This window comes from Acinonyx jubatus, chromosome B1 (assembly GCF_027475565.1).
Source record: "Acinonyx jubatus isolate Ajub_Pintada_27869175 chromosome B1, VMU_Ajub_asm_v1.0, whole genome shotgun sequence".
NCBI lineage: Eukaryota > Metazoa > Chordata > Mammalia > Carnivora > Felidae > Acinonyx > Acinonyx jubatus.
Genome location: NC_069382.1, coordinates 67,157,900 through 67,182,425, shown reverse-complemented (window position 1 = coordinate 67,182,425; position 24,526 = coordinate 67,157,900). Strand labels below are relative to the sequence as shown.

Genomic DNA, 24,526 nt, shown 5'->3' with positions numbered 1-24,526 from the left:
GTCTTCCACAGGAGCAATACCTAAACCATCTTTCTTGACAACACTTAAAAGATTATCAGACGATGGGTGTCTCGGTGGCTCAGTCGGTGAATCATCTTACTCTTGATTTCAGCTCAGGTCATGATCTCATGGTTCAGTTCATGAGATGGAGCCTGGAGTGGGGCTCCGGGCACACTGTGCATGGAGCCTGTCTAAGATTCTCTCTGCCCACCCCCCTCAAAAAAAAAAAAAAAAAGGAAGGAAAAGCACACAAAACTAAGTCTTTTCAGTTTGCTCATTTTGTACAGTTTTATTCAATTTTTACTAATAGTGCTTGCTAAATAGGATGTGAAAACTTGAAGGAAGCCAAAACTGTCACTGGCCACCTTGCTGGAATCCCTTCCTCAAGTTTCAGTCTTGGTTGGCATCATGGAGTCTGGCCAATCCTTTTCCCCCTTAAATTTGAAATAATAGCAATAGCTTGTATAATAACCAGTGAGTAAGTGCTTAATATACATTATCTTGATTTTCACAGCAGCTCTATAGAGTGTAGATATTATTCTCAGTTTATGGATGGTGAATTTTAAGTTCAGTAGTGTGAAGTAACTCTCCCGTATCTCCCAGCAGTAAATAGCAAAGTCAGGATTGCGGCTGGGTTCTGATGCCAAAATGTGTTCTCTTAATTGTTGTCCTCTGCCACCTCTGTCATTGGCAGTGTCTATTTGCAGAGTCTCCTTCAGCCTTTGTCCTTCTGGATCATGCAGCTGTTTATATTTTGCATCTTCCTCCTTTCACTCTACGAGTAAGAATTCCTAAGTTCAGATTCCACCATATGGCAAAAGTGGCAAGGCGTCATTATTAGTCTCTTGAGAAAAATGTGTTGCCTGAATCTGTGCAGAGAATTTTCTTTTGATTGTGGGACTTGTAATGGGGTCAGTCTACGGTATTTCCAAGAAAACTAAGCATAGTGTTATTGTCCAAGAGGTCGATAAAAACATAGTTCAGAATCAAGTTTGACCACTGTAAAATTATTTTTGTATATATTATGGCAAGTTAAATTTGAAGCATTATATTTTCCAGACTTCAAAATTTCAGAGGTCTGTTATTTAGAAAGGATATGTACATTGGCTAGGCCATAGTGGAACCACCCATTTATTTATCAACCCATTCATTACTTTCTGTGTTTTTTTTTGCTCTTTTGTCAGGTACTTACTTGTGGCTTAAATAGTTTTGCTCCTTTTTTTTTTTTTTTTTGTTTTAATTAGCCGAATTTAAAAACTCTGCAACTGGAACTCTTCATTAGCAGTGTGGAAAGAATTTTAATTGGCTGTGTGAACAGTAGTGTTGTCAACTTGTAGAGCAGTGCCCCACTTACAGATGGAAACAGCTGTATCCTTTTTCTTAGGAGACACGACTCTTGTCCTCAGATCATCAGGTGAATGCTCCTGTGGAAAAATGCAAGACAGTTACAACACAGGCATTATCGCTGTCCCTCCAACCCAGCTTTTATTAATCTGTAAAGAAGAGCATCCATTTTAACTCTATTATCTAAGTATGAAATGTGGCATTGGAGTCATATTAATTGGACACTCACATTATTTTTTAGTTTAATAGGTTTTCATCAAGAAACTGTCTTTGTTCAGCTTTATGTTAGCATTCTAGTTGTGTAAAAGACTTTATAAAAAAGTCTTTTGTTATGTCCGGTATACCATAGATGGACACGTCTAACTTGTTATTTATCCTATGAAATGTACCTTTTATCAATTGATTTTTCCCTGCTACTTCCTGTCAATAACTGATAATCATGCTTCTATATGAGATCTTAATGATAGCTAATATTTAAGCAAGTTTAATCATCTCAAACCCAATGAAGAACATACTTCTATTTTTATCCTCATTTTATGGATGAGGAAAATTGAGGAACTTGCTCAAGGTAAATGGTGGAACAAAGCCTCAAACATCCTCTTTGATTTTAAAGTCCCCCTCTTAAGACAGGAATATCCTTGATGGTGTTGGGACTATGGCTACAGGGTGTTCATTTAATTTATTTCAGTAGCACACATGTGAAGAAAGTCTACTTCAAATCAACTGCATTGAAGCCCAGAGAGCTTAGACTAGAGTTGGTTACATCCTTAAGTTAATGCAGTATGCAGTTTACCTTTTTCTATGTGCAACAAACAACATGGATGAAACATGCTAACAGCATGCCAGTCTGTGCTTTATTTATTTATTTTTTGTTTACTTATTTTTGAGAAAGAGACCCTGTGCACATGCAAGAGTGAGGGAGGGGAAGAGAGAGAGAGGGAGATAAGAGAGGGAAGCAGGCTCCTCACTGTCAGCGTAGAGCCCGATGTGGGGCTCGAACTCACAACTCACCTGAGCCAAAGTCAGATGCTTAGCTAACTGAGCCACCCAGGCATCCTTGCTAGTCTGTGCTTTAAAGTACTGGGTCCAAAAAGAAGTAGACTTGATTTAAGTGAATTTGTAATGCAGGCTCTATCTATGCAGTCTGGTAAATCATCTCCTTTTTCTCTTTTCACAATAAAACTTTTCAGGTACAAGGCAGGAATTAATATTCAAGTGGAGTTTACTCATCCATGTTGAGAGTTAAAAGTTAAAAATATTGCAACAATTTCTGGGGCACTTAGGTGGCTCAGTCGGTTAAGCCTCCAGCTTTGGCTCAGGTCATGATCTTACAGTTCAGGAGTTCCAGCCCAGCATTGGGCTCTGTGCTGACAGCTCAGAGCCTGGAACCTCCTTCAGATTCTGTGTCTCCCCCTCTCTCTGCCCCTTCCCTGCTCACTGTCTCTCTCTCTCTCTCTCTCTCTCTCTCTCTCTCTCTGTCTCTTTAAAATAAATAAACATTAAAAAATTATTTAAAAAATTGCAACAATTTCTTCAATAATGTCTCCTATGGCATACTTTTTGTTTTCTGCTAATTCCTTGTGATTACGTATTTGGAACTAATTAGAAATTAAATTTCTTTATAAGTTTTGAATACATCAGTGTTTTTGAATAGGTAATGTGATTACCCTGGAGAAAATCATGAGGAGAGGGGAAAAAAAGGATAACAATTTGATTGAGGACCTTGTTTCATGTATATGGTTAAAAAAATCTTGGATATAATCATAAAATTGGATTGTTGTGTAGCATTCTAAACACTTTTTATGTGGGAGAGATTGAGCGAGTGAGCAGGGGAGAGGGACAAAGGGAAAGAGAGAGAGAATCCTAAGCAGGCTCCAGGCTCAGTGTGGAGCCTGACTTGGGGCTTGATCCCACAACCTTGGGATCTTGCCCTGAGCCGAAATCAAGAGTTGGACGCTTGACAGACAGCCCCCCAGGTGACCCCCTGCATTCTAAACATTTTAAGATACATGTGTTAACTTCTTAGAAATTGATTGCTCAGGGGTGCCTGGGTGGCTCAGCTGGTTGAGCATCTAACTCTTGGTTCATTGATTTGAGCCCCGTATCGAGCTCTGTGCTGACAGTGTGGATCCTGCTTGGGATTCTCTCTCTCTCTCTCTCTCTCTCTCTCTCTGCCTCCTTCTTTATCCTCCCCCACTCATGCAGTCTCTGTCTCTCTCCAGATAAATACACTTAAAAAAATTAAAAAAAAGATTGCTCAATATGAATTAAAAATTGTTAGTGAAGTTGAATTTTGTAAAAAAATATTAGTAAAATTGAATATTATAATGAATGTCTTTTGTGATGCTGGGTTTAGAAAGCAGGTGGTTAAATCTTAACTATTTGGAGGTAGTTTTCTTCTAAAATAGTTAAATTATGTTTTCAGAAGTTTGCATCATATATATAATTTGTAGTTCCCTTGTAGTTTTTGTTTCATGAAAGTGTTCTTTTGAATTAAAGAAATGATTTTGATTGTGATGTCAATTGTGATAATTTGTTAATCTTAGGCATAGATAATTGCTTATCTTCATACATGTTAAATTTGATCCCTGGTGTGTGGTCAGGTTTGATGAATAAATCAAGAAGGGAATACCTTTCAGAAATACAATGGTTGCTTAATTGAGGCAATTAAGACTTGTTTTTTGAGAGAGATAGTAATTTAGATTATCTCCCCAATATATTCTGAACTTTCATAAGTTTTTAAAGCACGCATTTTAAAATTCTGGAGAGAAACCTCAGAAGGCTGCATGCAACAGACTTAAGGTTTCCATTCTGCTCATTATATGTATCTCTGACACATTTCAAAATGTTTGTTGAAAATCTGGGAGTCTTTATATTAAAAAAATTCATCTTTGATAACTGTCGTAATTGTTACTAGAAAATAGTTTTCAACCTCCTGGGAAGCATACTTTTAAATCTTTACACTTAAAATTTGGGTTGTTGTAAATATTAATGAACCTGGAGGAGAGAACCCACATATATTCTGTCTATATCTGTACATTATACCTCCCAACTATCAAAATAGCCCCTGAGGGTTTTGCTGGCATTATCTCATTTAATCCTCACAACAGCCAAATGGGTTGAGCATTCACCACCAGTTTTCAAATGAAACGGACTCTCAGAGTAAGTTACTCTGTCCATAGTTCAGAACATGCACATGGCCGAGCTGTGGGTTTTAACTCAGCCTGGTACCAGAGCTCAGTCTCCTACCCACTGTGCTACCCTGCGAGGCATATTACAAAATGCATTTCAGTAGTCTCTTCTGTCATTCCTTGTAATATTATTTCCAGACAGAGTACTCGGGGAGGGAAGAAGTAAATAGGTTTAATGCCATAGTATAGGCACTGTCTATATATATAACTACAGATATAACTGTAAGATGAAAGTATAATCTTTTGTTACTTGCTACCCTCTTACTTGCTAACACCTCTTCAGATAGGAAGCATTTCTGGTGACTTGGGCACCACTTTGCTGAGCTGTGTAAAGTGCTTAATTTTTGTTTTGTTTTAAAATTTGTGCCATATTATTCCAGAACAGATAGCTGATTAGTAGGTATTCATCCCTACTGGAAGATTGGAGTTATGGAAATTAGAGACAATAGGTATAGAACATCCAGCCCAATGCCTGGAATATAATGGGTAGTAGTTATTGTTTATAAAGAAGTTACTCTTCATACACCATGGGTAGTACAATATAGTAAAACGTTTTAAATATTGTCTTAAAAATAGTAGGTTTGAAACCAATATTTTTGTTTGATAATTCATATTACTAAGCTGTTGAGACATGACATCTCTACAAAAATTACAGATAGAGCTTGATATTGAAACAGTAAACTGAATGCCAGATCATAAAAATACAGATGTTCATTGTATTTTTATATTAGTCTTAAGGAAAACAAAGCTCCCAGGATCTGAAGTATTGCAAGCACAGAGAATAGTACAAAAAATAACAATGTGCTCTACTGAAAATCGTTACTACTATATGCTCTTGCTGAAAATCTTTAATATTGGAATATATTCTGCAAACTTAAAAAAAATAAGACAACTCAACACAAAGAGCCTTCTATGTTTCTTGAAGGAATTTTTTTTTCCTGGCGGGGGGAGGGGAAAAGGTCTGTGGGATAAGTTTATTTAATATGACATCAGTTGAATAAAGCCAGCTGTGAGTAATTATATCTGATATTGGATTTCCAGCTGGTTTGTTGAACTATTATTGGTTCTCAAGGTACTTGGATATTAATTAAATGATGACTTATAAAGGAGTCTTGTTTAAAGTAGTGTTGCCTCAATGAGAACATTTAGAACAGGCCACCTGGTACAAAGTTCTAATTCTTCCTGGTACCACTGCTATTTTAAAATCAGTATGTTTTTAACTTAGAGGAAAACATACAGTTCAAATCTGGGTTTGGCGATGATTTTCTATATATTATGTGTGTATACACGAATAGAATTTAGTGTATCCTCGCTTTGTCTAAGGGTTTTCAAACTCAAGTTATCATTAGTGAAGAATTCATGTCAGAGTGAGTAGAAGCACAGGTATTTCTATTTCAGCATGTCAGACACTTAAACTGTGTAAACCATGGGTATTGTGTTAGATTTGAAAAAGAAAATCATGGGATTAAAGAGAAAAACCAAAAGAATTGAAGAAAAAAATAATCAGGAAGTGGGAACTGGCCAAACGTGGATTAGTGCTCTAAAGAGGTAAGGAAGAGAGCAGAGACATAAATTAAAACCGAACAACCCCTTTAGAAGCTCAGGCAGTGAGGTGTGGTGGAGGTGGAGGGCTGCTGGGTGAGAAGGGTGAGTGCTTCTAGAGGAAAGACATATTTATTTTCAGGTAATAGCGACCAGACACACTTTCTTACTTACCTTCTGCATTGGGATCTTAGTGTGATCACTGTTGATCTCTCTCTGTCTCAGGAACAAACTACAAAATTTAGTGTAACTACTAGGTGTAGAGCCCTCTGCCACTCAGATTCTGGATTTCACTAATTCTAGACGTTTCCTAAGGATTATAGGGATAAAGAAGTATAAGACATGGTACCTCTCTGGGAGTATACGGTCTTTATTGAGTATTGCCTGTATTGACTTGTTCCCACAGCTATTTCACATATATGTTAAAAAATACCAACAATACAAACGAACATATGGTAAGTTACTTATGAATGATGGATTAATAAATATATAGGATATTAGGGAAAGGTAGAGCGGTAAGAGTGGTCTGAAAAGGCTTCCCAGAGGACATGAGCTGCGATGCCCATCAGGATGGATTGGGCATTGGACATGTGCAGGCAGAAGGAGGCACGCGTCTTGCATGGCATGCTGCTGGGCAGAAGAGCCATCCGAGTAGAGGATGGAGTAGAGGAAGAGTGGGAGAAGGCTGGGACAGGACCTCGGGTACAGAGTGTAGCAGCACTGAATGCAGATGTGATATGCCTGAAATTTGGTGATCGATGGAAGCTTTTCACCAGGGGAGCAGGACAGCCTAAACAACTGTTTAGAGTGCCTTATGATAAGCATGATGAAAGGGGGATGGCCTGAAACTGTCCATGCCATTGAAAATAGAATGAAACAACAACAACAACAACAACAAAAACCAAAGTATGACAAGGGACTTACCTGGATTGGAAAAAACTAAATGTGTGACAAAGGAGAAAAGAGGTGCTACGGGCAGCGGCTCTAGATTGGGGAGAACTTCCCAGGGTTTTCCCTGGAGCAGCTGGGGCACGTGTACCAGTGGCAGAAGAAGAGGAATTGAAAGGTTTAGGTAGGGGAAATTTAGTGTGGATTTTAGTTACTGTTTTGAGCAGTGCTCCAGCAGCTTGGAATGGTAACTAATCAGCTGGTGATTGTGGTCATTTGTAAAGGTAGGCTGGGAGCAGATGTGATTTCTAAGTGAAAGGACCTTTTAAGAAGGATGAGGTTCAGAGACCAGCCTCTGAGTAGTCCCCTTGAAGAGACTTGGTGCAGCTTGCAGAGCCCCTGGAGGGGGGCCAGGGAAGACCCAAGGGGGAGGGAGTGATCAGCACGGGCCACCTTTCATGACACTTCATCCTCTCCTTTCCTTTGTTATGTTTTCTTCTTCTTATCACTACCAACAGTTTTTACACTTTGCTTATGCAATTTCTTCTGTCCCACTAGACTGTAATATCCACAAGGACTGGGGGTTTTGTCTGCTTTGTATACTAGTGCATCGTTAGCATCTACAACAGTGCTCCCCACGGGGGAAAAGAGAAAATTAATTTGGTTTAGACAGATTATTGGTGATCTTGGAGAAATGACTTTCAGTCAACTTAAGGGCAAAGATCAGATTCCAAAAGGTTATACAATAACTGGACAGTTGAGAAAATGGACAAAAGGGGTGTACCTCTCATTCCACAGTCTTGGCTAAGAAACAGAGCTGTTGCTGTAGAGGACTTAGGAAGGGTTAGGTGAAGATTTTCCAAGGTGGGAAACTTGTTCATTTCTAAGGAAAGAATGGAAAATGATACAGAGAAAACAATGTTAATAGTTTAAAAATCTGGGTGTGTGCTGGTTTTTTTTTTATGCTTGAATGACTTACCAATTTTAGAAAAGACAAAAAAGGTGATGAAGAAAAAGTACTCCTACTCTGTGTGTGTGTGTGTGTGTGTGTGTGTTTTCTGTTCTTTTTTGATTTGTAAAATTTTAATTTTTGCTCAGGATACTAATACTAAGGACAGGATGAACATGAGTGTTTGGGTGATGGTGGTAGTAGGGTTATGAGGAGGGGTTTACTGGTCTACCACACTTTTTTTGTGAATTTCACATTTCTTGCACAGAATCTTTTATTCTTAAGGTAGCTGGCCTCCTGGGCAATTCCTGTGTGTTTGGTAGAATCCTCACTGCCATGATGAAGTAACAGTTTGGACAGGTTACATGTGGATTGTTTCAATGGCATCTAATATTTACTTCTATGAATGAAACAATGTGTTGATTCCAGAAGAATAAGAAATAGAATAGTTAGTGTTACCTGCCATATATTTTAGAGTTAAGGAGGGTTAAATGACATATAAGTACAAGTGATGGTAATATAGTAGATTTAGTTCCATAATTATGTTATTTGATTTTGATGTATTAACTTTTTTCTACCAAAAAAGGGTCAGCTATAATGAAGTCAAATTTAAAATAAGGCAGGGGCTTATCTGTCTAAAAAAGTATTATTCTTAAAATTTGTTACTTTTCCAAGTAATACAGTTTTTATAAAAACCTTTTTGCTGTCGTTCAAAACATTTTTAGACTGTAACTCGGTGTTATTATCGGAGTTGCTTAGTGAATCCTACAAGGAAGTTACTACCTCTTTACTTCATAAATTGCATGTTATTTTTGAGCCTGCTTGGGCTCAAATAATCAACTTGTTCACTAGGCTTAGTTCTAGGTAAATGTTGGATGTTTTCAAAAGCCAAATCTCCCTAAAGTACTACTAATGATAATATTCAAAAGAATGTGCATACAGATATTCTTAAAGCACACAGACCTTATGAATACATTCAATAGCTAGACCATGTCTATGAATAACGGTGAGTGGCCAGTGACTGGAGAGGAAGTGATTATGTCCTTGGTTTTCCCTTGTTTTTTTTCTTCTCAGTTCATTACAGATGGCACTTGGCTTCAACAGACAGCAGACTAGGTGCAGGGCAGTGGAAGGCGGGGCCCCACACATGTTTAGCATAGCTGGTGAGTTGGGTTTTATCCCCAGAGTCATGTTAAATTTATTTGTACTTTTAAGGCATTACTGAATATTTTATTATTGAGCTGTAATAAATTTAAGTAACTCAATACGCATACCCTTTGGAAATGATACTCTTTCTGTAATGGTAAAAGGACTTTATACTAAATGTTAGTATCTGACTCTTGATTTTGGCTCAGGTCATGATCACAGGGTTGGTGGGTTTGAGCCTTACATCAGGCTCTGTGCTGACAGCACGGGGCCTACTTGGGATTCACTCTCTCACTCAAAATAAATAAACTTAAAAATGGGATCCAGTCACCTTTCCTTATTCATAACAGGTACTCAATAACAATTTGTCAAATGAAGGAGTGAGGTTCTAGATATTTAAGATTTCTGGTATAATTCATTCTCTTATTTTAAAGAAAAAAATTTTTTTTTTTTAAATAAGATCCCACTGGACCCGATCCCATGAACCATGAGATCATGACCTGAGCTGAAATCAAAAGTCAGATGCCTAACTGAGCCACCTAATTAATTCTCAGTACATAGTTTGAGGATCAAGAGCCTACGGGAGAAGAAAATATGTGATGCGGTTCAGAAGTTCTGATACTGCCTGGCAGCAATGGTAGAGTGACAGAAAGCATTTGTTGAATTTGGGAGTAAGAAAACGCGTCTTCTGACACCTATGACTTACAACTGAATTTCTGTTATGCTTTGTAGCTGTTTGTGAGGATGTTTTTATCGGTGTTAACAGACCCAGTGTCTTTGAGGACCAGAGTTGTGCTGTTCTAGTCTCTGTTCTCCAAGAGGACATTCAATACCGACAATACGTGGGAACTGTGAATGAAGGGAAGGGGTGCCGTCTAAACAGATTTGGGATCCTCCCTACCCTCAACCCGTGTTGAAGTTTGGGCGAAGTACAAATCTTCATTTGTATTACAAAATATGAGGTGTATTTAATATCTGTTACTTTTCACATCCAGCTGTTCCTCTTTGACTGTCTACTATTAGAGTGTTACAACATTGTATTTTACTTTAAATCCAGAAATTGTCTAAGTAAGAAGACAAAAACAACACCTAAAATGCTATTTTAAGTATGTTGCCAGGTGGTCTTTGTAGCCTGACAAATTTTGGAGAATTACTAATGTCTCTTCCATTGCAGCACCCTGGCCTTAGATTATTTAATTTCAAAGAAAGAAGAAAAAAAAATATATACACACACATATATACACATATATATACACACATATGTGTATATATATATATATATACACACATAACTATATGTATATAGTTATGATCCTAACATAAAAAGAGTCCCTAACATAAAGGAGAACTTTTTAAATTGAATGTATTTAACTCATTAAGAGTCCCACTACATTGTCCTTATTTTCTCATCTTGCCACTCACTCGGCAAAAATTTCCTGTGGACCTACATTTGGAACCCTCTCACTGTTCTTTGAAATTTGTCCTTTACCAGGAAAGGGAAATTGTACAGCTTCCTTTTCCTTCTTCCTACATGGATCCTCTAGTTCTAGGATGCAGTGGCTGGTGGAGAAACCCTTCATAACACTGGCTCAAGTGGCACACCGTTTAAATTGTGAACATGTATTTTAGGAAATGTGGAGCTGGGAGCCACCTTCCCACCTTTCCTTGTCATCTTCCTTTCTGGTTGTGATGGCTTGTCTGCAATAATTGACTACACGGGACGGTCACTGTTGCCACAGAAGAGATCTTTGCATCCTTCTGATTTCTGGAGAATCTGGGTAACGATGCCCCCATGGCTTCAGGGGTGTGTGTGTGTGTGTGTGTGTGTTGATGTCAGAGTATTGCTGTTGTGGAGGCCGAGTTTATTTGTTTATGAATATCATGGAGTCCACCATATAAATCAAAAGTACACATGCACAAATTTAACCTGTCGTGCATGCATGCATGTACATCCTGTACGATTGGGGAAGGTAAAACAATTGTAGTAGGATAAGTAAAGATGTTAGATTTTAGCATCAGAGTTCGAAACATGATTGAAAGGTGGGATGCTTCAGAAAGCATGACATGCTATCTTTTTTAGTGGATCCCTTGATTCAAGTTTTATATAAATGTGTGTACAATGTATAATATACATATTTATATGTTTCTAATTATTTTCTGTATCTGAATAATATATTCTTTTTCTGTAACTGCCACTGCCACCCCTAAAACTGCCCCCCCCCTTCCTGCCACCTTACCTTTTATGGACAGATCTGAACTTTGAGCGGTACCTAAAATTTTTTTAGTATTTAGTTAATTTCTGACTAACAAAGTTGGAAGACTCTAATTACATATGTAGAATTCTCATTTGTTTCTTCTGTCCTCTTGAGAAATAGAAAAGTTTGAGAAACAGCATAATATTGGTGGTTGCCTCCTCAGTAAAACATTCAAGATGGGAAAAACAGATGTCAAATTATTTTTGTGTTTTGTCCTAGAAAAATGGCAGCAGTGAAGTTTTCTATATTTAAACTTGCTTCCATTCAGAAGCTCTTCCTTTCTGCTAAGAGGCAATAAAGAGCCTGTGTCCTCAGTGACCTGTTCTGCTTTGCTTTTATTATGTTAGGACTGTCAAACTCTACTGCTGTAAGAATATTGACATTTGTATAGTGAATGATTCAAACTAAGTACTGTTAGTTGAGCCTCTGGAATTAAGTTGGTATTTGAAACTTGAGGTGTCCTGAGGGTGAATTTTGTAGACTCTGGGGCTCCTTGTTGCAGAGTTTATGTTCAGTGGAGTGGTGTATGTCAACTTCCCTCTGCCCACCCTGACTCTCCGAAGGTTTCTACAGGGTTTACCAGAGCCAGACTGTCTGTGGGAGATGAGTTGAACACCACGCTGTAGCTTTTAAGTGTATTGTTAGAGGAGAGTTGGGGAGGAGGGAGTATGTTTGGTTGATATTTTTTTTTAAGTTTATTTATTTGTTTTGAGAGAGCAAGAAAGAGAGCACAAGCAGGGGAGGGGCAGATAGGAGAGACTGAATCCCAAGCTGGTTCCTGCACTCTCAGCGCAGAGCCTGATAATGGGGCTGGAACTCATGAACCATGAGATCCTGACCTGAGCAGAGATCAAGAGTTGGTCACTTAACTGACTATGCCACCCGGGCGCCCCTAGTTAATTTTTTTTAAATGGAAATGAAAGATAGTCCAGGAACCATTTTATTAGAGCGGTGTGTGTGTGTGTGTGTGCGCGAGCGCGCGCACACACACCCTTGCTGTGTACAGCTGATTGACTTTTGTTGTTACACTTAATCAAATGTTTAAATGGTAACTTAAAAGGTAGTCATTCACTGCCTGCTAGCTTGATCATGGAGAGCAAAAATCAGGCTAGCAGTAAATTTACTGCAAATCATTTTCTAGTGTGTTAATCTGTACATGTGAGATTCAAATTTGAATACAAAGTTTTGCACTCTGAGAAATTAAAGTAAGATAGTTACTTGAAAATGAAGATATATTTTGTTTCTGCTGCCTAGGAGATGCGAATTCTGGGAAGCTATGGACTTGGTGGTAATGCATTGTTCTGAAGGGGAAATATTTATACAGATTCTTGAAAACAGGAATTGTGGACTGGTTTAGACACTTGATATTTTTCTCACTTGTGCACAAGATGAGTTTTTGGTTACAACTAAATTGTTGATTTTTCTAACGAGAAATCTTAATCTTCACAAATGAAACTTAATTGTCGCGATGGGTGTTTTTCACCATAGGATATGACAGTGAACACAGGGTGCAGTATGCATTCTCAGTTGTTCTACATCATGCTGCTCTTGTAGTAATTGGAAAAGCTGCCTTGTGATGTCTGTTGTTGCTTATCTTTTAACTCCGCGTGCATTTTCTTCAGTAAGAGACTCTTGGAGAATGAGGATAAGATGCGACCCTCCTTCATCTGTCTCTTAGAATTTACAAAGTATTTTCTACCTTCTTCAACTTTTCTACCTTCTCCCCTGAAGCACCTGCTCTTGAGGCTCCTGCACCAGCTGGAAGTAGAGGAGCCATGGGGTGACAAGGGTGTGTTTCGTTGAACCTACATGTCTGTCTTGTCAATTGTCATGGTTACTTCAGGAGACCGTGACTTTATAACTACTTTTGTCTCAAATTTAGCAACTGTTCAAAAACTCTCTTTTTTCCCAAGGTGTAAGTGATCTTTCTGCAGGGGAAAACACCCGAGGAAATTCTAGACAAACAGAAGAGCTTGAATATGTACCTTTTACTTCCAGAATTCCTTATGCACGCATCTGGTAAAGATACAGTGCTGAGGAACCTGAAGGTGGAGAATTATATCCGGGCCATGTCAAAGATGACAGGAATATAATTTCCCTGGGTTTTAACATGTGAATTTGAATACAACTACAATTCTGGGAGATTGTTTCCTTTCAGGTATAAATTAGTAGGCTCAGAAACAGCCGTCATATGATTTGATGTTGAAATTGCTATTTAATAACATTTAAGAATTTTACTGAAAATCGTATACTCCACCATGGATTTTTTTCCTACATGTTCCTGAAGTATGTGATGGTGTAACTCTGGGATATGAAGGACTTGAATAGCACAAAACATCTCAGCAGTGTTGTGATTTGACATTTTTGTTTTAAATGCTCTCCCCCCCCCTCACTTTTTTTTAGGTTATGTATTTTGAGAGAGAGAATTTAGGGGAGGGGCAGAGAGAGAGAATCCCAAGTAGGGTCTAGGCTGTCTGTGTGGAGCCTGTCGCAGGGCTGGATCCTACCTGAGCTGAAATCAGGAGTCAGATGCCTCACCCACTGATCCACCCAGGTGTCCCTCTGTTGCCTTACTATGATGTGTGGGACTGGGAAGCTGCTTTAAAATAAGATGCTAGGGATGATTGGAATTAAATGATTTTTTTTATTGTTTATTTTTGACAGAAAGAGAGAGAGACAGACAGACAGACAGGGGCAGAGAGAGAGGGAGACACAGAATCTGAGCTGTCAGAACAGAGCCTGACGTGGGTTTTGAAATCACAGACTGAGATCTTGACCTCAGCCGAAGTCAATGCTTAACCAACTCAGCCACCCAGGACTTAAATGATTTTAATAGGCATGCTGATAGACTTCCCTCCCCTCCCCTCCCCTTTTCATTAGAGGCATGAGGAGAAAGGACTTGGCATATTTTCTCAGATGATCTTAAGGAATGCTTTAAACACTCCTTTCTCTTAAGTATATGTTAATGGAAATGCATTTGAGACCGAGGACTGAGATTTCCAGTCGTGGGAAAGGACTGTTGGTGTGGTCTGCCACCTTGTGGCCATTTACAGAATTGTTTCAGACTATACAGATAGGAGTTTCCCATAGCGCTGAACACCAAGATTGAAAACACATTTTCTCCCTTTCCTTCTTTCACCATTATTCTCAGGAATATTCACTTTAGGTCTCTAATAGCACCACCCCCACAGGAAGGTTGCCCTTTCCTTTCTTTGCATCTAGTGCAGCCACAGTCTGTTGCTTGATACAGATGAGAAAAAAGATGTAACAAAAGAGAACAGTGACCTTGTTCAAGGTGTTTATTCTCTAATTGAGATAAAATGTAAGCCCTTGAAAGTAAAGTGGCTGCACAGAGCACGGGTGAAGGGCCACACGTGAGTGACACAGGCAGTAAGAACTTCAGTGGCTCAGAAAGGAAGCTCACACTGCCTGTGCAAAATGGGGTCTCAGAGACATGTTTTTCACTAGGGTGAGAGGAAAAGGAGTGTGTGTTTTGAGGGGCTTTTTGAGGGACCCAAAGATTGTTGGTCATTTTTTTTGGAAAGGGTGCAAGAGACTTTGGGGTTTGAGCTTTATTCAGAAGCCGTCCTGGGGAGCTTTGGAAGGAGGAGGTTTGAATGTGACATGGTAGGATTAGTGCACAGGTGGATTCTCTAGAGATAATAGCATCTTCTGCCCAGCAAACCTGATATAAAAATCAGGATTTATAAAGCAGACAATTTAAGGGATGCTTTATATGTTTTATAAATAGTTCATTTTAGGGGCGCCTGGGTGGCGCAGTCGGTTAAGTGTCCGACTTCAGCTCAGGTCATGATCTCGCGGTCCGTGAGTTCGAGCCCCACGTCGGGCTCTGTCCTGACTGCTCAGAGCCTGGAGCCTGTTTCCGATTCTGTGTCTCCCTCTCTGTCTGCCCCTCCCCCGTTCATGCTCTGCCTCTCTCTGTCCCAAAAATAAATAAAACGTTGAAAATAAATTAAAAAAAATAGTTCATTTTATTTATTTTGATTTTTTTGGATAGAGATACTCACATATGAAAAGGATGCATTAATTTGTAAAAATTCTGATATATATATGTATATACATACATACATACATTTCAGGAATATTTTTAGTTCATATTCTTGTAGTTACTGTGTGCTTTTTTCAGATCATAGTTAATGAAATCATAGTTAATAAAATCAGCTACCATTTTCCAAGGGTCTCTATGTGCCAAGTGTTGTTTTGAAATTAGATATCATTTTAGCCATACAGCCTCACCAAGTAGATATTATGTACTTTGTTTCGCAAATATAGTCTCTGTAACATACCCAGGGTCACACGTCTTGAGAGTGATGGGCATGAGGATGTGAACTATGCTCCATTTGACACTAAAACCTATGTTCTTTCTGTTATCCTTTTTAGATAGTTTTTTTCTTTAATGTTTATTTTTGAGAGAGGGAGAGAGCAAGTGGGGGAGGGGCAGAGAGAGAGGGAGACCGAGGATCTGAAACAGGCTCTGAGTTGACAGCATAGAGCCCGATGTGGGCTCGAATTCACGAACTGAGATCATGACCGGAGCCGAAGTCAGACACTTAACCAACTGAGCCACCCAGATGACCCAGGTTTTTTTTTTTTTGTTTATTTTTTTAAATGTTTATTTATTTTTGACAGAGGGAGAGAAAGAGTGTCAATGGGGAAGGGACAGAGATAGCGGGAGACAGAGGATCCAAAGCAGGCTCTGTGCTGACAGTAGAGAGCCCGATGCAGGGCTTGAACCCACAGATCGTGAGATCATGACCTGAGCCATCCAGGCGCCCCTCTTCTTACACAGTTTTATATATTTTAGTGTGCACAGATTGAGAAACTGCCAAATGAAGCTTTTTAGCTTCACTGCCATGTCAGCAAACACAGTGAGACTTGCAGCCTTCCCGCCTTCCTGCCCTCTCTCCCATGTGGCTGTGCACATGAGTTGGAGCCTTGAATAGTCTAGCTTTTAACCTTATTACAAATAATGTTCAAGACATAGCTCTCAAATTCCTCACTGGTGAACTTTGGCCTATGAGGATAAATGATTTTTGCCTTTGCAAGGGAGGATAATCGGTATCTGTATATTTTCTAGTCCTCCACTTAGCAAGGTACTCCTTTCTCTTTCTGTCTGTGTTTAAATCTGGAGGCATTTACTACTCGGGTCTCCATAGACCTGCTTAACTGTAGCACAATCTTTGCCTTAGTTTCTTTGATGATTGAGATACAGCCTTTTTAAAGGAATCAACCTTACTGTTGTTGTTGTTTTTTAATTTATCTTGTACCTGGAAGGTTATACCCTTTGACTACCTTGCTGATTATCGTTTAAACACACAGCTTCCTGGGAAGTCTGGATGCCTGGCTGGCTCAGTCAGTGGAGCTTTCAACTCTTGATATCGGGGTTGTGAGTTCGAGCCTCTTGTTGGGTGGAGAGAGTACTTAAAAAATTAAATACATAGCTTCATATATAAAACATATATACAACTCATTTTAAAGGAAAAAGTTGCATACGTTTTTTCATAGTGCTGTGCAAAATACCACCAACCCCCTTCCCTTCATTGTTTGCAAAGAATCTCTAGAGGAGAGGAGGAGGATTGTGGGAAAGGAGGTAGAATAGTTCTCTCAGATCTCCAAAGATTGTATTAAAATATATTTTAAGTTGTTGGCAAATCCCTGATGCCGGTGAACAAGTGAAATTAAAAGCTAGTTTTAAATGGACTATACATTTGCTGTGAGGCTGATTATATTCCGAATGCGTCTCTAAGGAGAAATTAGAGAAGGAGCCCAAGATGCAGAAAACTTTCCCTCGGACTTCTTTCCTAGTAGGCCTGTGTTGTGTTTATAGACTCTGAACAAGAGGGTAGGTTAGGTTGTGAACAATTAGAGAATGCTTTTGGGTTTTGATACATGGTTTATGTTTGGGGCAAAAGTTTATTTGTTTCTTTTCATGGAAAACTGCATTTCAGTCGATCTGTCAGTTCTTGTCTATGGGCTACTGTGGTTTTACACTTGCTGAATCTGCTTTCAAATAGCAACTATTTTTGAAAAAAGGATGTCCTTCCTAGGGTAGAAGGAAAGGCTTATTGTTCCAAAAAATGCTGCTTCCTGGTTAGAGCAATATCATCCTGTTTGTATTCAAGACTAGAAAAATTTTGGGGAAAAAATAGCTTACATGTTTTAAGGGTCCTTTAAAATAGTAATAGTCACGTGGATTTTATTGGCCTCAGGAGGTGCAGTTGGGGATTTCTCAGTTTGCATATTGTGGTTTGCTCACAGAAATGTCACTTGGAATACTTTCGGTGATTTAATGCTCCAGCATTTGTTTTTCTGTAGTCGAGTTTGTTGAAACATAACTTCATTCTGTGAATGTCTGTTTGCATAGAGAAAGAAATGTATAATCCAAGAATATAATTCCCTGAAGGCCATACATTTCCTTGTTTATCTTAGGAGAAAGCCCTTACTCTGTGATGCAGCAAGCACGTCTGGTTTTCACTGACGTTGCAGATTTCAGGTTGAGCTAATCTTCCTCAGCACCTCGCCCTTTTGTCTTTTTGTTTCTTTGCTGGCTAAAGGCAATCCCGTGCCAATTCATAGATTATTTTAGTAAAGGCCAACTATTAAAGGGGAAATGAGGGTTAAAATTTACATGTGAAACGTGAAGGCAGAGCCCTTAGGGGTGACCTCTAGGGGCAAGGAAGGGGTGGAGGTAGATTCTGGGCAGAGCTGGGTTGCTTCACTTGGCCTCTCATGACCCTCCATATCTTCTTCCCCTACTTTGCTGATATTTTTAATTTCTCTTGGTTGTGCTGCCTGAAATCTCGTGCCATTTACAGATTTGTTTGGACTATGAAGATGCAAATGGAGGCAGACAGTTCTTCACAGAAGATTCAAGCGCCCCCACCAATCACTCCCATTGCATTTGTGTTCAGATTTAATTTTAATTTTAGGCCTTTAATTTTTATTTTTTTATTTTATTTTATTTTTTTATATATTTTTTTCAACGTTTATTTATTTTGGGGACAGAGAGAGACAGAGCATGAACGGGGGAGGGGCAGAGAGAGAGGGAGACACAGAATCGGAAACAGGCTCCAGGCTCCGAGCCATCAGCCCAGAGCCTGACGCGGGGCTCGAACTCACGGACCGCGAGATCGTGACCTGGCTGAAGTCGGACGCTTAACCGACTGCGCCACCCAGGTGCCCCGGCCTTTAATTTTTAGACCAGAGTATTGATGCTTCAGAATGGGGTTTGGGGTAACGTGAGATCATTGGACACCTGGAGAGATGGTAGAAAAAATTGCCTGGGAAGATTCAGAAGGCCATATTTGCCTATTTCAAAATATTGCTCAGTCCGTTTTGCTCCTAGGAGAAAATAAGAGAGCTTGTCTTCGTTTTTATCTTTCAGTGTTATTTACCTTACTTGCAATCCCTGATCATCGGTAAGCCTAACGTTTGGCTGCTGGACCCTGTATTGAAGAAAAATTTAGCCATAGGCCTTCCTTCCATTTGTATTTCTTTTGTTCATCTCTAGTCAGTGTTTCATTCCTCAGAGTCCAAGAGCAGAGTATTCCTGATGCCTTTTCCAAATCTTTTCTGCTTTTCCTACCTACCCAAATCTGTGATGGTTGTGTCCATATTGCACAGTGAAACATCACATTGACTTGATTGTTGCCTGCCGTCTAGACATCATTTCTTACCATTCCTCCTGTTAGTTACAATGAAGAGATCTCAAGTTTAGATAGAATGTATCTGTAGAGTCCTCTAATTCAAGCTAGATAATACTGCCTTCCTTTTAACAGCTTCATGTATAATAATGATGTCTGCTCCTTGAGTTTATCGGCTCCTTGTGGCATAAACCATTTAAAACAAGTTTCTTTTGAGATGGTTTATTTTAAGAATAATAGAAGAAACTCTGGACATAATCGTTGTATTCATTTCAAGAATTGAATTCAATTCAAGAAGTTTATAGGCTCGTTACATATCTGAAATCCTCACATGAAACAGTTGCATAGGATTCCCTGATAGTGTATTGCTTGAGTGACACGTTTCAAGTTACTCCCCAGAAAGCATCATGATTATGTGAGCTGCAAATGTTTTATTTATGCAGTGACATACATACAGAAAGAGAAATACTTTTTTGTTTGGTCATGAGGTGGTGATATAATGCAGTCCTTTTCTTCACACTCAGAGTTTTCTATTCAGGCTAAGTAACAACTTTCTGATCCATTTACTTATGTCAGTGACTTATAGTTGAGCATATACATCACTGTTCTCTACAATTTTATTAACTAATAAGCGATCTTATTTGCAGGTTATAATTATACATATTGCCTTAAATAATGTGGTAGTTATTGTTCTTAAATATATTTTGTATAGTTATAGAGGTTATACATTCATACTCAAAAGTTGTTGCATTACTGACACATGTAATGGGTGTGACATAACTTATTCAGGAATGTGACCCCTGCACAACTATGAAACTACAATGTTGAAAAGCAACAGATTAATAAAGTGCCCTTTCATTAAGGGACATGTTCTTCTACTTTGATTTTGCTTGGTTTGAAGAAGAGACTCAGTTATTTAAGACCTATTATCTTTTAAGGCTTAAGGCTGTTTTTCCCCTCCATTCTATTTCTAAGCTTCCAAATTCTTGCTTCTATCATGTTTCTTCTAGACTTCTTCCTTCTCCAGCTTAAAAAAAAAAAAAAAGTATTTCTTTCTGCTGCTTTCCCAATAACCTTTTTTTTTTGTCATTGTAAATTTATTTGCTTGATGATTGTTAAATGAATGTGAATAGTCTTGTCTGTTTGCTTTTTAGACAAGAGTGTTTTATGGCTTGGACAGGTCCTAACCCAAGGTTGATAGGTACTTCAGTGAAAAATATGTAAGACTTTACTATTAGATTCAGAATATAAGCTCTTTGGAAATGGGGGGGGGGCAGGGGGAGTCTTTCTGCACTATTCAATGACTGCAAGTAGCACATATATTTATAATATCTAAAATAGAATGAACTTTTTAGGATTGCTCAGAAAGACCTTTTACTACAGATATTAAAGAAACTCATCAGGGCATTTTTTATTGATTTTTCCCTATATGCAAATAGAATATTATGATTGGAGTCTGATTGCATCTGAAGAAGGAATTTATTAGCTTTAGGAATGCAAACTTTGGGATGTGAGGGTGATCTGGCTGTGACATCTCTCACCCCATTGATCTCCAGGGTTGATTCCACTGGTCTGGCAGGCTAGGCGGGTGTCCCCTTCCTTCCTCCCTCACCGCTCCAAGTGCATCCCTCCTGAAGCTGCGTGCTCTGGAAGAGGACGACCTTCCCCGATAGAGCAGGAGCATTCTTCCCTCAAGGGTATACGAGTAGCTGCGCTCCCCTGCTAGAACCTCCACACAAGCTCTCAAGGAATGCAAACTTTGTTAACTAGATGATGTGACAATTTAAATGGTGACAGTTTAAAGTTATCAGTAAGATTACTTCTCCCCTTCCCCCGCCCCCCTCCCCCCCATATCACAGTATTGTTTTAAGGATTACAATAAAATATTTTAGGCCGAAAACTTCCTTAGTATCTTCTTCAAGTTTCTGAGTTTCTTCTCTAGTTGTTGTCACTGTCCCTTATCTGTGCTTTTAATATATGAAATTTAACTGCACATATAGTTTTGAATTGTTCGGAAAGGTATTCCTAAGGCTACAGAAATTTTTTCTTAATTAAAAGAGAGGATTGAATCAAACCAAAGTAGCACAAGACTTGGATACTGAAAAGTAAAAAACATTGTGGAAAGAAATTAAGGAAGACCTATGTATATGGCGAAACATCCCTGTCATGGATTGGGGGACTCAATACTGTTAAGGTGGCAGTACTACCTTAACTGACCTACAGACTCGACACAATCCTTCTTACAATTTCAGCAGATTAAAAAAAAAAAAGGTTTTTTTTTTGTGGATTGACAAATGATTCTAAAATTCATATGGAAATGCAAGACACCCAAACAAGGCCAAACAATCTTGAAAAAAGGAGAAAAAGGTTGGAACCCTGATAATTTCTGATTTTAAAAGTTGCTACAAAACTTACTACAGAGCTACATAAACAAGACAGTGTGGTTCTGGCATAAAGATAGACATATGGACCGATGGAATAAAACTGAGAGTCCACAAGCACTTGTATTTGTGGTCAATTGATCTTTAACAAAGGTACTAATACAATTTGATGGGGGAGCGAATAGTCTTTTCCACACAGGGTAGTGGGACAGATGGATATCCACATGCCAAAGAACAAAGTTGGATACTTAACTCAAATGCAAAAAATAACTCAGAAATGAATCGTGGATGTAAGAACTCTTAGAAGAAAATGTATTAGTAAATCTTTGTGACCTTGGATTAAGTAATGGTTTCTTACATAGAACTCTTCTTCAAAAAAGTTTTTAATGTTTATTTTTGGGAGAGAGAGAGAGACAGGCATGAGCAGGGGAGGGGCAGAGAGAGAGAGAGAGAGAGAGAGAGTCACAGGACCTGAAGCAGGCTCCAGGCTCTGAGCTGTCAGCACAGAACCTGACATGGGGCTCGAACTCATGAGCTGTGGGATTGTGACCTGAGCTGAAGAGGGATGCTAACTGATTGAGCCACCCAGGCGCCCTATTACATACGACTCTAAAAGCATACGCAACAAAAGAAAAAATAGATAAATTGGACTTCATTAAAATTAATTAACTTTGTGCTTCTAAAGGCACCATCTAGGGGCACCTGGGTGGCTCAGTTAGTTAAGCGTCTGACTCTTGGTTTCAGCTCTGGTTTGTGGGTTTGAGCCCCATGCTGACAGCGCAGAGCCTGCGTGGGATCCTCTCTCTCTGTTCCTCCCCTGCTCATATACTGTGCTCTCTCTCTCTCTCTCTCTCTTTTGTTCTTTCTTTCTCTCTCTCTCAAAAAATAAATAAACTTAAAGATAAAAGCACCATCTAAGAAAATGAAAAAATAGAAAGCCTGTAGAATGGGAGAAAATATTTGCAAATTATATCTGTGATAAAGGCCTTCTATCTAGGACACAAAGAATTCTTAAAATTCAATAATAAAAAGACAACCCAACTAAAAATTGAACAGAGAAATTGAATATTTATCCAAATAAGTTATATAAATGAGCAAAAAACACATGAAAGATGCTCAGCATCCTTAGTCATTGGGGAAATGCAAATCAACACCACAATTAGATAACACTCCAAATAGGAGAGCTAAAGTTAAAAAGACACACAATAACAAGTGTTGACAATGATGTATGTGGAGAAATTGGAGCCCTTATACATTGCTGATGGAATTATAAATGATGCAGCCATTTAAGAAAAACAATTTGACACTTTCTTAAAAAGCTAAACGTAGAGTTACTATATGAGCCAACGGTTCCACTCATAAGCGTATGTATACCCATGAGAACTGAAAACAGGTGTTTAAACAAAAACTTACACATGAAAGCTCATAACAGCATTGTTAATTGCATCCATGAAGCAGAAAAAATCCAAATACTCACCAACTGATGAATGGATAAATAATACGGTACATCTCCACAATGGAATATTATTTGGCAATACAAAGGAGAGCAGTGATACATGTTTACAACATAAGTGAACCTTGTATATACTGTGCTAAGTGAAAGAAGCCAGACACAATCTAACATTCCATTGTTAGATTCTATTTATGTGAAATGTTCATAATAGTCAAATCCATAGAAACAAAGTAGATTAGTGGTTGCCAGGAGTTGGGGTAGGGGAAATGGTGAATGACTGTTCATGGGTATAGAGTTGCTTTTGGGGGGTGTTGAAGTGTTCTGAAATTAGTGATGATGATTATACACAAACCACCAAATTACTCGCTTTAAAATGATGCATTTTGAGGGTCACCTGGCTGGCTTACCTGGAAGAGCATGCGACTCTTGATCTCGGGGTTTTGAGTTTGAGACCCACATTGGGTGTAGAGGTTACTTAAATAAAACTTTAAAAAATGCCAAATTTTGAGTTTTAGTTTACCCAGCTGCCCTGTCAGAGGAGGGCAGCAGACCCCCACTCCCTGCCCACCAACCCTGCTCTCTTGGGTTCTGAACCTGCCCACCCATAGCCACTTCCTGTCACTCCTTCCCTCTGGAGTGAGGAGGGGACAGTGGGTATGAGCCCAGAGGGCAGGGGAGGATCGTACACATGGCCTCCGCTGCGTTGTGTGCAGTGACCCAGCACAGCTGTTGCCTCCTGGGGAGGAAAAAAAAAGTATGTGAATTCTATCTCAATAGAGCTCTTATTTTAAGACAAAAAAGGATAATTTTATAAGTTTCTTAAAATACTTTTGTTTTAGATTTTAACTAAGATATAAGAGAGGAATGAATACCTCTTCATACCCTTTATATCACAAACTGTGTGATCCTAGATGTTATAGATATTAGAGTCTTGAAATACTAATAACTTGCTACCTTATCATCCAAATGAATATAAATGGGATTTTTAACTTACCTGTTCTGAACTTTCATGAATAACTTTGAATCTTTTTCCTAAGTGTTATAGTATGATTGAGAAAAATAAGACATCTCTCTCCTTTTTAAAGAAAATATTTAAACTTAAATATAACTATATATAAAAGAAATGTCATTGTGATAAGAATTGAAAATAAATTGAATTCATGCTCACTTAAACATTTTTTTAATGTTTATTTTTGGGAGAGAGAGAGACAGACAGACAGAGGGAGAACAGGGGAGGGGCAGAGAGAGAGGGAGGCACAAAATCTGACCCAGTTTCCAGGCTGTGAGCTCTCAGCACAGAGCCCAACATGGGGCTCAAACTCATAAACTGTGAGATCATGACCTGAGCCAAAGTCAGGTGCTTACCTGATTGAGCACCCAGGCACCCCAAATTTATGCTCATTTTAAAGTGTAGTCATGAAATAACATGCATTGATTTTTGTATTGACCAAGAATGATTAATCACAATATTCGCAAATATCTGTGCTTTAAAATTAAGACTATTTATTTGATATTTTGATGTAAAAGGCAGAAAATAAATGATGAAGAATAATTTTTGGGAATTTGTTTTCATAAGTTTAAGCCAATTTATTTTATATTTTAATACCCTTGTATATATCCCAAAGGTGGTTGATGAATGGATGACATTTGTGTGATTCAGCTTTTCTCTTGATAATATTATTTTTAATGTCTAAGAAAACTTGTATTAAAAAA

At 38.7% G+C, this 24,526-nt stretch overlaps 1 protein-coding gene and 1 long non-coding RNA gene across 9 annotated transcripts in view; one reads left to right on the top strand and one right to left on the bottom strand.

The window, feature by feature from the left end:
- Nucleotides 1-24,526, top strand: part of RAPGEF2 (Rap guanine nucleotide exchange factor 2) — a 246,268-nt gene that overhangs the window by 48,676 nt on the left and 173,066 nt on the right. Inside the window, exon 1 of one of the 7 annotated variants that reach the window (XM_053216763.1) lies at nt 9,000-9,077. The exons of the other annotated variants lie outside the window; for them this stretch is intronic. The gene's annotated coding sequence lies outside the window, so the exon portion shown is untranslated. Of the gene's footprint in view, nt 1-8,999; nt 9,078-24,526 lie in introns of those variants that run through there. 7 annotated transcript variants of the gene reach the window in all.
- Nucleotides 1,155-23,070, bottom strand: LOC113602006 (uncharacterized). Of its 2 annotated transcripts, XR_008296054.1 has the most exons (4): nt 22,838-23,070; nt 7,750-7,848; nt 6,252-6,387; nt 1,155-1,424 (listed from the first exon to the last, which is right to left on the bottom strand). It is a non-coding gene; the product is annotated as an uncharacterized LOC113602006 (long non-coding RNA). The 2 variants fall into 2 exon arrangements; XR_008296055.1 differs by lacking the exon at nt 6,252-6,387.